Raw genomic sequence first — 17008 nt, 5'->3', positions numbered from 1 at the left:
CTAAACAAACACGGCCATGCCATTCCAGAAACATTACCCAGGTCTGGTATCCCGGTCCTCACCATAAGGATACCCCATGTATCCATTGGGGTCCCACCCTGACTATAAGTATTCCACGTGCTAAGTGTTAATTCTGGCCCCGCTGCCGTTCTCGGCTTCGTTGCCGTTCTCAGCTTCTTGCCGTTCTCGGCTCCTTGCCGTTTTTGACACCTTTTCCGTTCTCGGCTCCTTTGCCGTTCTCGGCACCTTTGCCTTTCTCGGCTCCTTTTCCGTTCATTCTACTATAATCACATATAGTATAATTCAAATAACATTCAAACATATAACAATTCAATCAAGACTACACCCTAACATGTAATATAATTTAGGGTCGTGCCCTGCATTAACACTATGGGTCCATGCTCTGTTCTACGGGTGCTACAGTTTTCTTACCTGTATCCCGAGCTTCACAGTGCACCAAAGTCACGAGCACGGTCCTCTAGCACGAGCCTCACCGAAATCCTAGTCACAACACACATAAAACACTTTTAATACCAACCAACCCAAAACCACTTCCAGGGACCAATCCCGTACTTTCAGGACTCCCAAATTCCTAAAGCAATTCATTGGAAACATCCCCCAAACCCCTGGAGCAAAGGCTCAAAAATTGAAAATTTACATGTCCTGAAAATGGCCTAGCGCCGCGGCGCTACCCGCAAGGGCCGCGGTGCCCAGAGAAGTCAGAAAGTTCCCCTAACTGAAAACAGCCTCGCGCCGCGGCGCCCAAGAACAGGGCTGCGGCGCTCCTTCCCGAACCCAGAAATCTGGGTTTTTCCTTTGCATTTCCCCGAGCCAATACCCCTCCAAATCATCCCAAACAAATACTTAAACCCCAAGATCAATTTAAAACCTCAAATGAACCACCTAACAACCCATAAACACTAGCATCAAGATCAACCACACAATCACACCCAAAAATCCACCCTTTGATTTCTATTTTCAGCAAACTCAACACAAGACTTGAAAACTTAACTCATGCTTCAATTTCTCAAACCAAAACAGAAACAAGCCTTAAATTTATATAGAATCCTTACCTTAAGTGGAGAATCCACCCTTTAATCTTCTTTGATTCTTCTCCTAACTCCCACTTCAGCCCCTTCTACTCTTCTTCTTCTTCTTCTTGCCCTAGCTTTTCATCTAGCTTTTCTTCTCTCTATTTTTTTAACAAAACCATAATATGACTAAGCCTAAACCGTGTACCCCCAATATCCCAGCTGAAATTTGTCTAAACCCCCTGCCAAATAACCATTTTACCTCTCCTAATATTCCTTTCCTAACTAAACCTTCAAGGGCACTCAAGTCCTTTCACTTCTATTTCAATTCTACCGTTTTCCATCTAACTTGTTACTCACAGCAGTTACAAATGGTTACCCAGGTTACTCAATCACCAATAACAATAACCACTAGTTCTCAACTCAACTCACAAAATTCCCCAAAATACCCCTAGGCTCCTCCCGAGCCGGGTATAAAATCTCGTTGTGACTTTTGAGTTAACTAGCTCTCTAGGACCGTCTCAGCATGTGCATCACAATAATAACACCACACACACGTGGTACAAATCACATAATACAGTTATCACATATGTGCCCTCAACAGGCTAAAATTACCAATTTACCCCTATCATACAAACGGGGTTCACATGCATATTTATTTCACCTAAACATGCATTCTAACCACATATTCATTAAATTCACATAAATTAATGCAGTATAACAATTATTGCCCTCCAGGCACACTAATCAAGGCTCCAAGCCTTATTAGCAAATTTAGGTCGTTACAACTATCCCCTTCTCATAAAAATTTCGTCCTCGAAATTTACCCAAACATATCAGTCAGTAAACCCGCATCTCTGACCATAATTTCCAAGGTCCACCACCTTTACTTTATTTGTCGATGACACTTTAACAAGAGTAACAATCTTATCCCACGAGATCTTGTTTAATAGCCATACTTTCGTTAGCTCCTTACTTGCACCGTAACCCTGCTGAAGCTTCAGGGTCTGCTTAGATTACCATAATCACCTCAATGTCTTATTCCTGATTCCATAGATTCCCATAAGTCATCATCCCTACTAAGGTGAGATCAATTTATAGGCCCCTGGCCTAACCCTTCGTATAACTTAAGAATTTATGTTGAGTCAGGAATCAGAACTCCTCTTTCTTTCTCTGAACAAAATACTAATCCTCGTCTACTATTACTTAGAGAGATACAAATCTCTCAACCTGGAACTTTATTTTCCCAAAATTTAATAGTTTACAAGTTCTTTTATTCTCCCAGATAGGCAGACACTCATGCCTTAAGAATTCCAACAACCTCTTTGGCTTTCTCTCTGAACCAATGCCAAACTGTAGTATCAACTATCTTTCACCTCTTACCATGTCCCATGTCGTGTTACCTTAACAAGACGCCAGTATTGTCACCATGACTAACTCATCAAGGATTGCATGTCTCTAAATATCTCAAGTACTAGCATACTCAATGCTTAACTCCTTATGATATCTAATAAGCTTTCAGACTGCTATTCCACTTGCAATCAACTAATAATTCCAAATTCCCACTCTGTTCTCTTTATTCTCTAGTTCCTTTCTAAAATTTAGAATACTATAGGGTCTCAATTCAGTACCATCGACGTCCTACCCTAATACCAGTTCACCTGAACCAACTACATTAACTCAATCAACTGAGTTAAAACTTTTCATGTCCAAACACCTTACTTAAAGTCTAATGTGGTCCATTCCTACGATAGACCACCACATCACTTAACCCCTCAGTGTCCAAAGGAAAACACTAATTTCTGTCGCCCGCTCGACCCTCCCGGTACTACGTACCGTAGGAGGTGGAATGATGTCCATTCAGAGTTCTCATCCTATACCAAATCCTAATTGGATCCTTCATTCGATCCTGGTATTCTAACTTGTACCACCTTGACAGGTTCTTCCCTGTTTCAACCAAAGCCAACATTTTGGATTCCATAGATCAATGATACTCACCAGTTTATCATTACATACTAACGCTATGCCAATCTCAGTCATTGCCTTGTCCACTCCATTACAATTTATGGCATCATTCCTTGACTGCCACACGCCTCCCAGTTAGGAGTTCCGCCTCCAATTAAATTTCCCCTCGTACAATCGAGGATTTCAAACACCAATCACCCATCTGTTACTTTTCACTAAATCTGGGTCTCAACGTTATCTTTCTTCCTAATACTCAACACTCAAGTACCTTATGCCATGCATAACTTTCAACTTAACGTTCCAAGTATATCAACCATGTTCCATTCTTTCACCTCCCACAAGGTTCGATCCATCCTCGCGTCAATCTGAGCCTGGGCGTGCCCAACCTGTGATGCACCCGCCACAGTTCCATATCCTCATCATGGATTAGGTCCTTTATGCTATCCCTCTATACTTAACTATAACACACCCATATATCTGCATCAACAGGTACCAATCAAATCCTACCTTATCTCCTGAACTCCGATTTAACACCATTCATTCTGTCTTACTTCAAGTTTTTACTGTTCCTTCCGTCTCTGATGTAGTTGTTTGTGGAGATACTTATGTGATTGATGCGCGCTTACCAGTCCTGTTATGCTTTCTATTCTTCAGACATTCTTCATTAGCTTCTTTGTGGCTTCAGATCAAATCTTCTTATACCTATCCTTTCTTCTTATAGCTCTACTCTAAGTACTCCTAACGAAACCCAAACTGACACTTCGTAGAACCTTACCTGTGACCCTGCCTCCTGGGTACTAACGTCTTCAGCATAATCATTTGCTCTCCATTTTCGTCTAGGAGAAATCCACATATACAGCTCGTGAACTTGAAGGGGACTTGCCTATACCATTCTTGTATTCTCCACTTAAAGAACTTACCTGTGTTGCTGCAGCTTGAACCAATCTAGAATCTTTGTTACCAACTCCTCACACCTTACTCAGTACAAAATAAAAATTCCTGAAATATCTCTTTCCTTGATTTCCAGCTGTTAATAACCAGGTCATAGATCAACTCCTGGAGACATTGTCCCATCTTGTACCCAACATCAAAATTTTTATTCTTAACCGACGATGCTAACAATCCCCGCGGTATAATGCTCTGGCTACTCCAATGGTCAAATTTCTTCGATTACTTCAGTAATTCTTTCTGTCAACCAATACCATCTTTCTCAACATTCCTGATACCAATCCTATCTGTAGTCTGACCTCGAAGTACCCCCAATCTTTCCTTATATACCCATATAATTTTCCCACTGGTCAACTCAGTTTCCATTCAGTCTCAATAACATACTCCAGATGATATCCTCTACAATCCATGGTTATCTCTTAACTGATTAACTCTCTCACTATGACTCATGTTGAGGCTTCCTTAAGACAAACTCTGTTGTTATCACTATGAACTTATTGATTACTTGTATCCCAATTCATCTGCCAGAAGTTTCTAATTCCTCCTCAATAAATATTACTATCTTCAGCCTCTCGTATAGCACCCTTGAGGCAAACTCTCTATGTCTAACTCCCTCTCGGAACATTCTCAACACCGAGTTCTTCCAGTTCGTTACATGACCAACGCATAAACCATTCAGTTAAATACTCATCCTCGAGGAATCAGCCTCGAACTTCAAATGTAGCGAGGCATTCTAGTTTTCCGTTCCCTCACCATGGGAAATCCATCCTAACATATCGAATCATTTCATATAGAAGTCGTGCCCTCACCCAACATCCTCTCAGGTGGCATCCTCTCCCTCAGGTGCATACCAAATAACCTCCCTGGTTCCTATCACTATCTTGACAACTACCTTTTCAATCAGGCTTCTTTCCAATCACAACTTAGGTGCCCTAGCACTGTCTGGGGTCCTTCTACCTCAAAAATTGAGAATCTGTCCTTGCTGAATACTACCAATAGAAGTACTATCTTTCACAACCCTTGTCCTGCAGCATTCATGCTCTTTACATCATTCATCATTCTTTGAACAACATGGCCCTCTCCGCTGTCCCCATACAGATGATGAGTACATACATTGGAGCGGTCCAAATACTTTGGACTATTCCAGAGTTTAAATCCTTAAATGGGTCATCATCATTTCCAACTGCATCCATCCGTATCAATTTCCCGAAATGAATTACCCAATTCACAAAGCCCATAAATTTACATTGTTGCTACTTTATCATTCCAAACCAAGCTTATAAGACCTCCATTCTCCACAGTTCAGATCATGTCTTTATAACCTCTTCTATTAATTCATCATCTGAGTTCTTGCCAACCCATCATGCCAATTCCAGGCATCCCTCAAGCACAATACATAACACAACCCATTAGTCATGGTCTCTCATCCTCTTATAACTAAGGGTGGAATTAACTTTGCCCATCCACTGATAAATTCTTTGTCAACCCGAACTTTCCTCAAAACCAGAGGATAACACCCTTTAAGCCTTTCATATAATACCCTTATCTGTCCATACCTTCACAATAAACCGACACTGGTAACCTTACTGTTAAAGCACACAAAGCAGCTATTTTCCCAGAGAAGTCCGCTGCTCTTCTGTTCCATCTCAACTATTAAACTCCACAGCTTACTCACACACTAGTGACCAACTACTGCTGCTTTTCAGGGATAAATGGAGATCTCCAACTCCAACTATTATCTAGAATCCCCCCCTTCAACACAATGTCAAGTCCACTTAACCATACTAGGAACAACCAATTTGAGTTCACCTGTCACTACTGACCAAACTGCTCAGCCCTGTGGTTCACACTCTGAACCAATCCATAACTAGATCCAAATAACCACAGTTATCATGCACACATAAAGCATATTAGGCCAAATCCACAATGACATACATTTAGCTACCAAATTTTATCATAACTAAGTATACCCACGTTTCATCATGCTTCATACAAGCCAATAAACAGATATTACATATGGATTTAATTTAGAAAATTAACCACATACACTCAATATGCAAACCATTATCCCAATATTCATCCACATGCAATAATAATGTTATTCAGCACGCTTTAATCTCAATATGCAATAGTCAAGGGCCAAGCCCTAATAGTATCTCATGCATATGTCAACTCATTCATCATACTCCATATAAATAAACAGGCAAACAGGGTATTCAAACATATGTTCAAGCATATCAATCATTCATACCAACCAACCCTGAGTCGAGCTTGTCACTGACAGCGAGCGTACATGTTCGGTCATTCTCCAGAAGAAATAAACCTTGGCTCGCTCTGATACCAAGTTGTAATGCCCTACTACCTTAGAGCCGTTACTAAGTGAGTTTTATGAAAAATTGTGCAAATAACTCGCAAACCGAGATTTTTAAAATGAAAGTGTGACTAAGCAAAAGTTAAGGCTGTCATCTTTTGAAAATTCTTTACTTCGTTGAAAACTTCAAGTGTCTATCATTTGGGATCCCAAAATAAGGTTTGCAAAATATTTACAACTTAAAATAAGTTTACAGTTGATTGACTATCAAAATTACAGGTTAATACAGCCATTATTTAAAATGCCCCCAACCGAAGCAGTCGGGCAGGCCAAACATGTACGCGCCGCTTCATGCTCTCCGTACTCATGGCTGGTTGACTTTATCTTTGCCCTTACCTGCAACACAGGGCACCCGTGAGACGAAGCCCAGCAAGAAAACTCAAACAACACATATCATATGCATATTATATAATCAACATATCAGATAATCCACAGATAGCCAAGTAGTCCATCAGACTAAACAAACACGGCCACGCCGTTCCAGAAACATTACCCAGGTCTGGTATCCCGGTCCTCACAATAAGGATACCCCATGTATCCATTGGGGTCCCACCCTGACTATAAGTATTCCACGTGCTAAGTGTTAATTCTGGCCCCGCTGCCGATCTCGGCTCTGTTGCCGTTCTCGGCCCCTTGCCGTTTTCGACACCTTTGCCGTTCTCGGCTCCTTTGCCGTTCTCGGCACCTTTGCCTTTCTCGGCTCCTTTGCCGTTCATTCTACTATAGTCACATAAATTATAATTCAAATAACATTCAAACATATAACAATTCAATCAAGACTACACCCTAACATGTAATATAATTTAGGGTCGTGCCCTGCATTAACACTATGGGTCCATGCCCTGTTCTACGGGTGCTACAGTTTTCTTACCTGTATCCCGAGCTTCACAGTGCACCAAAGTCACGAGCACGGTCCTCTAGCACGAGCCTCACCGAAATCCTAGTCACAACACACATAAAACACTTTTAATACTAACCAACCCGAAACCACTTCCTGGGACCAATCCCGTACTTTCGGGACTCCCAAATTCCTAAAACAATTCATTGGAAACATCCCCCAAACCGCCGGAGCAAAGGCTCAAAAATTGAAAATTTACATGTCCTGAAAATGGCCTAGCGCCGCGGCGCTACCCGCAAGGGTCGTGGCGCTCAAAGAAGTTAGAAAGTTCCCCTGACTGGAAACAGCCTCGCGCCGCGGTGCCCAAGAACAGGGCCGCGGCGCTCCTTCGCGAACCCAGAAATCTGGGTTTTTCCTTTGCATTTCCCCGAGCCAATACCCCTCCAAATCATCCCAAACAAATACTTAAACCCCAAGATCAATTTAAAACCTCAAATGAACCACCTAACAACCCATAAACACTAGCATCAAGATCAACCACACAATCACACCCAAAAATCCACCCTTTGATTTCTAATTTCAGCAAACTCAACACAAGACTTGAAAACTTAACTCATGCTTCAATTTCTCAAACCAAAACAGAAACAAGCCTTAAATTTACATAGAATCCTTACCTTAAGTGGAGAATCCACCCTTTAAGCTTCTTTGATTCTTCTCCTAACTCCCACTTCAGCCCCTTCTACTCTTCTTCTTCTTGCCCTAGCTTTTTATCTTGCTTTTCTTCTCTCTATTTTTTTTTAACAAAACCATAATATGACTAAGCCTAAACTGTGCACCCCCAATATCCCAGCTGAAATTTTTCTAAACCCCCTGCCAAATAACCATTTTACCCCTCCTAATAATCCTTTCCTAACTAAACCTTCAAGGGCACTCAAGTCCTTTCACTTCTATTTCAATTCTACCATTTTCCATCTAACTTGTTACTCACTGCAATTACAAATGGTTACCCAGGTTACTCAATCACCAATAACTATAACCACTAGTTCTCAACTCAACTCGCAAAATTCCCCAAAATACCCCTAGGCTCCTCCTGAGTCGGGTATAAAATCCCGTTGTGACTTTTGAGTTAACTAGCTCTCTAGGACCGTCTCGGCACGTGCATCACAATAATAACACCACACACACGTGGTACAAATCACATAATACAATTATCACATATGTGCCCTCAATGGGCTAATATTACCAATTTACCCCTATCAATCAAACGGGGTTCACATGCATATTTATTTCACCTAAACATGCATTCTAACCACATATTCATTAAATTCACATAAATTAATGCAGTATAACAATTATTGCCCTCCAGGCACACTAATCAAGGCTCCAAGCCTTATTAGCAAATTTAGGTCGTTACAAATACAACCCCTAAACTTGATCTATAACACTCCCTCATCAAAACCCAAGTGAAACCCCAACCAAAACTTCCATCAATTCCAACTATCCACAACAAAATCACAAGCTAAAAACTAACACCAAAACAGAGCATACCAAAAAACTAATGGCTGGAAACTTACCTCAAACTCAAGTTGTGATGCTCTTCAATGGTGGAACACTCTCCCAAACTCTCAAGGTCTACTTCCCAAACTTGAATCCTCAACAAGATCACAAAAAATCACAAAGAAGATGAAGGAGGAGGAAGGTACGGGTAACCTCCAAACTTGCTCTGTTTTTCTCTCTGTTTCAGAGCATAAAGGAGTTTATATCTATCCTAGGGGTAAAAAGACCATTATACCCCTAGGTAAATTATGGATTTCTAAAGGCTCTCAAGGGCATATTTGTCCTTTCCAACCTATCTCGTTAATCATAATTAACGCTCTCCAATTCCGTCACCCTTCCCAATTACTATAATGAAAAAAAAAAGGGAATATCAACGCATCCGGAAATAAACGATTGATCTCTATCAATAATCCCACTATTCTCAATGACCCCAAACACCAATAATTCATATCCCGTCACCCTTTACTTCCTGGTAACGATCTAATCATTAAAATCACCCCGAGACTCAACCCGAGCCCCGAACTTAAATCCGTTATGACTAAACCGCTAATCAATAATCCAAGATCATCTCATGCCGATTAGCTCGAAAAAACCCACATTATAATGTGGTCTCAACAACATATCACCGACATGCATACAATTATACAATTATACCCTCAACGGGCCAAATTATCATCACATCCCTGTAATTAAAAATGTGAACCCACATGCATGCATTTAACATCATATTATAATATAATTCACATATACATGCATTCTATCAATTAATGGCATAATTAAACAAGTATGGCCCTCCCGGCCTACTATTCCCGCCATTAAACACATCGGAGAATTCGGGGCATTACAACTATCCCCTCCTTACAGAAATTTTGTCTTCAAAATTTACTTGAACAGCTTGGGATACTGATTCTGCATATCTGACTCCAGCTCCCAGGTCGCCTCTTCAACCTTGTTGTTCCTCCACAATACCTTAACCAAAGGTATCGTCTTATTCCTGAGGACCTTGTCCTTTCTGTCAAGTATCTGAACTGGCTGCTCCTCAAAGGAGAGATCTGGCTCAAGCTCCAGATCTTCATAACTCAAAATATGGCTCACATCAGATACATACCTCCGAAGAGCTGAAACATGGAATACATTATGCACAGCTGATAAAGCTGGAGGCAAAGCCAATCTACAAGGCACCTGACCAATCCTCTTCAGGATCTCAAAGGGACCTACATATATGCGACTCAGCTTGCCCTTCTTCCCAAACCTTCTCACCCATTTCCATGGCGAGACTCTGAGGAAAAAAATAGTCTCCTACTTGGAACTCCACATTTCTGCACTTGGGATCTGCATAGCTCTTCTGTCTACTCTGAGAAGTAAGCATTCTAGCTCTAATCTTTTCAATGGCCTCACTGGTCCTTTGAACTGCTTCAGGACCTAAGTATCTCCTTTCACCTATCTCATCCCAATGAATGGGAGATCTACACTTCCTACCATACAACATCTCATAAGGTGCAACTCCAATGGTAGACTGATAGCTGTTATTATAGGAAAACTCTATCAAAGGCAGATACTTACTCCAAGATCCACCAAATTCCAGCACACATGCCCGTAGCATGTCCTCCAATATCTTGATCGTCCTCTCAGATTGTCCATCTGTCTGAGGATGATAAGCAGTACTGAACTTCAACTGTGTCCCCATGGCCTTCTGCAAACTTCCCCAGAACTTGGAAGTAAAAGTAGGGTCCCGATCTGACACGATCGACCTAGGAGCTCCATGGAGGCACATGATCTCTCTCACATAGAGATTTGCATACTGGTCAACTGTATAAGTGAGCTGACTTGGTGTAGTGATCCACTATCACCCAAATAGAATCATGCTGACCAACAGTCCTGTGTAAGCCCACCACAAAATCCATCGTGATGTCCTCCCACTTCCACTCTGGGATATCCAGAGGCTGCAATAACCCTTCCGGCCTCCTATGCTCAGCCTTGACCTGTTGACATGTCAAGCACTTAGCCACATACTCTACTACATCTCTCTTCATCCCCGGCCACCAATACAACGATCTCACATCCTGGTACATCTTCGTGGTTCCTGGATGCAAAGAGTAAGGTGTAGTATGAGATTCATCCAGAATCTCTCGTCTCAAAACAATGTCTAGCGGAACACATATCCGCCCTTTATACCTCAATAGGCCTATCTCAGACACTGTATAATCTCTGGATGCTCCAGCCAGAACGTCCTCTCTAATCTTGATCAGTTGTGGATCACTCAACTGACCTTCCTTGATTCTCTCCAACAGCGTAGACTGTAGCGTGATGTTAGCCAATTGGCCCACCAGCAATTCTATACCAGCTCTGGTCATATCATCTGCTAACTCCCTGGCTATCAGCCTCATACCATGAATCTGTCCCGGACCCTTCTGGCTTAAATCATCAGCTACCACGTTGGCCTTTCCTAGATGGTACAGAATCTCACAATCATAATCTTTTACTAACTCTAGCCAACGCCTTTGCCTCATATTAAGATTTTTCTGGGTGAAGAAGTACTTCAGGCTCTTATGGTCTGTATAAATCTCACACTTCTCTCCATAGATATAGTGCCTCCATATCTTCAAAGAAAAAACCACAGCCGCCAACTCTAAATCATGAGTAGGATATCTCTTTCCATACTCCTTCAACTGCCAAGAAGCATAAGCAGTTACCTTCTCTAATTGCATCAAAACACAGCCCAATCCCTGATGAGAAACATCACAGTAAATCACAAACTTCTCTTGATCTGTTGGAAGACTCAGAATCGGAGCTATAATCAATCTCTGCTTCAGTTCCTGGAAGTTGTTCTCACACTTATCTGACCACACAAATTTCTGGCTCTTGCGTGTCAGTTCAGTCAATGTTGTAGTAATCTTTGAGAACCCTTCCACAAAACGCCTATAATAACCTGCCAATCCAAGGAAACTTCTAACCTCAGAAGCATCCTTTGGCCTTGGCCAATCTCTGACCGCTTCGATCTTTGCGGGAACTGCTTTAATCCCCTCCTTACTCACAATGTGTCCAAGAAAGGATACCTGATACAACCAGAACTTACACTTCTTGAATTTAGCAAACAGCCTGTGTACTCTCAGCCTTTGTAGAACCAACCTCAGATGTTGCTCATGCTCTGACTCAGTCTGAGAATATACCAGAATATCATTGATGAAGACGATCACAAACTAGTCCAAATAATCCTTGAACACTCTATTCATCATATCCATAAAAGCAGCAGGGGCATTAGTCAATCCTAATGACATAACTAAGAACTCATAATGCCCATACCCAGTACGAAAAGCAGTCTTGGTATGTCTCCCTCCTTGACCCTCAACTGATGATAACCAGAACGAAGGTCGATCTTAGAGAATACTTTCTTACCTTGCGACTGATCAAACAGTTCATCTATCCTTGGCAAAGGATACTTGTTCTTAATTGTCAGCTTATTCAGTTCTCTGTAATCAATACACATTCTCAGAGAACCATCCTTCTTCTTCACAAATAGAACTGGTGCACCCCAAGGTGAGAAACTAGGTCTGATAAAACCCAAATCCAACAGCTCTTGCAACTATACTTTTAATTCTTTCAACTCAGCTGGGGCCATTCTGTAAGGCGCTCTAGACACTGGCTCCGTCCCTAGTGCCAGTTCTATAACGAACTCAATTTCTCTGTGCGGTGGCAACCCTGGAAAATCTTCTGGAAATACATCCAGGAACTCACAAACAAGTCTAGTATCTTCTGGTCTCACTGGCATGACCTGAGTGGTATCAACCACAGTGGCTAAGAATCCAATGCAACCTCCTTGCAATAAATCCCTAGCCCTCAATGCAAAAATCATAGGAATGCGTGGTCCATGCACAACACCAACAAACACAAAAGGATCCTCACCTTCAGGCTCAAAGGTGACCATCTTCCTTCTGCAATCAATGGTTGCCCCATACTTTGCCAACCAATCCATACCCAGTATTATATCGAAGTCAGTCATAACTAACTCCATCAAATCCACTAATAACTCTCTTCCTTCTACTGTCACTGGCAAAGATCTAACCCATCTCCTGGATACCACTAACTCTTCAGTGGGTAACAAAGTACCAAACCCCACAGCATAGAAATCACAAGGTCTACACAGTCTATCAATAATACTACTAGCAACAAAAGAATGTGTAGCACCAGAATCAATCAAGAAATTATAAGGGGTTCCAGCACTAAGAAGCTGACCTGTAACAACTGAGGGAGAAGCCTTAGCTTCTACTTGTGTCAATGCGAACACTCGAGCTGGGGCCGAGCTGTCCGCCTTTCTTGGTTCTTCTTTTCTTGCCTTAGGGCAATCCTTTTTAAGATGACCCACTGCTCCACACGAGAAGCAGGCCCTTGCCCTACACTCTCCCAAGTGATGCCTCTTGCATCTTGGGCACTCAGGATAAGACTTCCAGGCTTCACCGCCACCTGGACGACCCATAGAAATACCACAGGGCCGCCTATCAAGACCTGGAACTGGGAAGGTGTCAGGAACCTTCCTCTTTTGATCACTGGGGCCAACACCCCTACCTAAACCCACAAATGGAGGACCTATCCTCCTGAAATCCTTTCTGGCTGCACTGTCACGCCAGATCTTGATCTCTACACTCTCAGCTGTGAGTGCCTTCTCAACCACCTGTGCGTAGGTAGTAACCCCAGCCACAGTGGTGATACGAACATCACGGGCTAATTTGGGCTGTAGCCCCTAAAGGAATCTCTCTCTCTCCTGGTCCCATCAGTGGGCACCAGTTCCTTGGCAAACTTTGCCAAGCGATCAAATTTCAAGGCATACTCAGTGACTGATAAGTTCCCCTGAAGTAGCCTAATAAACTCCTCAGCCTCCGCCGCTTTAATAGCATCATTATAATATTTTTCATTGAATAGAGTCTAAAACTCTTCCCAATTCAAGGCATTTACATTCTTGGTCTGGGTAATCACTTCCCACCAAATCCGGGCATCCTCCCGAAACATATAAGTGGCACAGGCCACCCTCTCATTACCAGTTACCCTCATAAAGTCAAGGATAGTGGTAATCATGCTCATCCACTGTTCAGCCTTGGCATGATCTGCACTGCCCTCAAATACTGGAGGTTATTGCTTCCTGAACCTTTCATAAAGAGGTTCCCATTTATTCCCAACCTCAGGCAGCTGTCCAGCTGCTGGCACCGACACAGGAGGTGCCTCTGATACACTAGCCACTGCGAGCACTTGCTGCTGTTTCAAGAGACGTAACTCTTCTGCCTGCTTTAATATTGTAGCCTGCAGATCACTGACTATCTGCTGCCAGTTTACAGGAGCTGGTTGTGGAATCTGTGACTGGTCATTTTCCTGACCTTGACTGATATTATGATTCTGGCCCTGATCACTTTGGCCAGCTGACGTTTCTGTCTGCCCTGGATTCATTCTTATCTGACACCTTGCTGAAATAATGATCAATATGGCCAGTCAGGTAGTAATAACTAAACCTCTCACCGCCTTACGGTCCAAGAAAAAACAGACAATTATCTTATTCCACAGTCATATAATTATTCAGGCAGATACATGTTTATAGCATTTAGCACTCAGCATGTATCACATAATAACACATAAACAATAATAAGTATGTTCCAGCAATTTCAGTACTAATTAGCACACATTTGCTGAGAATATAATATTTCGGGGCACAGGTTTAACATAGTGTCTCATGCATACAGGTAAAGCATATATACCATATTTAAGCAGTTATGCATATAACTACATAAATAATTACCAAACCATGAGTCGAGCTTGACTTCAGTGATGTGTGTACATGCCCAGCCAGTCTACAGGAACCCTAACCTTGGCATTGCTCTGATATCAAGTTGTAACGCCCTGGTTACCCCAGAACAGTTACGGTGAACCGGAAATTTGTCCCGCTACCCGAGTCCTTTGGTTAAAAACGTGATCTAAGTTTTATTATCAAGTTAAGGTGGAAAATCAATAAAAAGGAAAGGATATGTTTTATTGAATACATAAAACTGTTCATGGGCCCATAAAATATTTACAAGTTATTTACAACTCAAAATGGTCATTACATTTTCAAAATTACAAACCCGCCGACCTAAGCGGCAAAAATAGGGTAAACCCCCTAGTTCCTCTAAGAACTCCTTGGCCGTGGTGGTCAAGTGGCCGCATATGTACACATAACCACCTAAGCTCTCCACTCAAGGCTGGGTGAGCTTTTCTTTCCCTTGACCTGCACCACATAGCACCCATGAGCCAAGGCCCAGCAAGAAAACACAATAAAGCATGATATAATATCAACAATGATCATAATAATCATTCAAGACCATCAGTCCAAACAAATAGGTGACAATCGCAAAAGTCACTAAATTGGGTCTAGCTCCCTTTAGCCTTGTGACGATAGGGTCAACGGGGCTTGATAGATAAGTGAACTTTTATCAAATCGAACAAGATAGGTGCATGGTGACTAGTCACCAACATAACCTTCCTCATGTCCATAGGGCCATAACCTTGGAACAGCGTTCCCTATCCATGTGACAAACAGTCACCTGGGCCTTATGCCCTGGCTCTCACTAACTAGTCTTAGACTAGTCAAGCGCTTATAAGTTCGTCGACCTAAGGGTCAGTCCAGCGTTAATGCCTTAGATCCATTCAACTCTGATATCGATTAGATCTAATCTTCATTTGGCTCGGCGTTCATGACGCTATGCCATTTCTGACTCTTTAGGTCAGTGTCCCTGACTAGTCAGTGCATATACAAGTATTCAACATTCGCTAGCATTTAATAGGCAATCCATGTCCACGTTTATCAATCAACATGCCTCAATAACAATCACGCATGTCATATATACATAGGGTGCAGTTTTCTTACCTCCTGTTCGAGTGAGAATTAATAATAAGAACGACCCTTGAGAACGATCAACCTTTTTGTCCATTAGCGGTTACCTGGCCATAACCAATTATGGGATTCCATCAATAAAATGAATAACAAAGGGTTCCCAAACCAAAACCTAGCCTCCGAGACATCAAACAATACTAAACCGGGTAGTAGGATCGACCCTGAGGCCTAAGGCTAGCATCCCTGAGCCAAAAAGCCACTAAGGGCTGCAGCCCTCCTTGGCCATGCCGCGGCCCGCCCCTCAAACAAAGGCAGTCTCCTTCAGCACTCTTCAAGGGCCGCGGCCCTCCCTGGCCATGCCGCGGCCCAACCTCCAGTTCAGCCAAAATCCCTGTTTTTCTTCCCTTACGATTTCTCTTGGAACCAACCTTTCAAACCAAGCTTAAACACCACTCAAACCTCCAATACAACCCCTAAACTTGATCTATAACACTCCCTCATCAAAACCCAAGTGAAACCCCAACCAAAACTTCCATCAATTCCAACTATCCACAACAAAATCACAAGCTGAAAACTAACACCAAAACAGAGCATACCAAAAAACTAATGGCTGGAAACTTACCTCAAACTCAAGTTGTGATGCTCTTCAATGGTGGAACACTCTCCCAAACTCTCAAGGTCTACTTCCCAAACTTGAATCCTCAACAAGATCACAAAAAATCACAAAGAAGATGAAGGAGGAGGAAGGTACGGGTAACCTCCAAACTTGCTCTGTTTTTCTCTCTGTTTCACAGCATAAAGGAGTTTATATCTATCCTAGGGGTAAAAAGACCATTATACCCCTAGGTAAATTATGGATTTCTAAAGGCTCTCAAGGGAATATTTGTCCTTTCCAACCTATCTCGTTAATCATAATTAACGCTCTCCAATTCTGTCACCCTTCCCAATTACTATAATGAAAAAAAAAAAGGGAATATCAACGCATCCGGAAATAAACGATTGATCTCTATCAATAATCCCGCTATTCTCAATGACCCCAAACACCAATAATTCATATCCCGTCACCCTTTACTTCCTGGTAACGATCTAATCATTAAAATCACCCCGAGACTCAACCCGAGCCCCGAACTTAAATCCGTTATGACTAAACCGCTAATCAATAATCCAAGATCATCTCATGCCGATTAGCTCGAAAAAACCCACATTATAATGTGGTCTCAACAACATATCACCGACATGCATACAATTATACAATTATACCCTCAACGGGCCAAATTATCATCACATCCCTGTAATTAAAAATGTGAACCCACATGCATGCATTTAACATCATATTATAATATAATTCACATATACATGCATTCTATCAATTAATGGCATAATTAAACAAGTATGGCCCTCCCGGCCTACTATTACCGCCATTAAACACATCGGAGAATTCAGGG

This window comes from Humulus lupulus, chromosome 2 (genome assembly GCF_963169125.1).
Source record: "Humulus lupulus chromosome 2, drHumLupu1.1, whole genome shotgun sequence".
In the NCBI taxonomy this organism is placed as follows: Eukaryota; Viridiplantae; Streptophyta; class Magnoliopsida; order Rosales; family Cannabaceae; genus Humulus; species Humulus lupulus.
Note: the sequence above shows the minus strand (reverse complement) of the source record.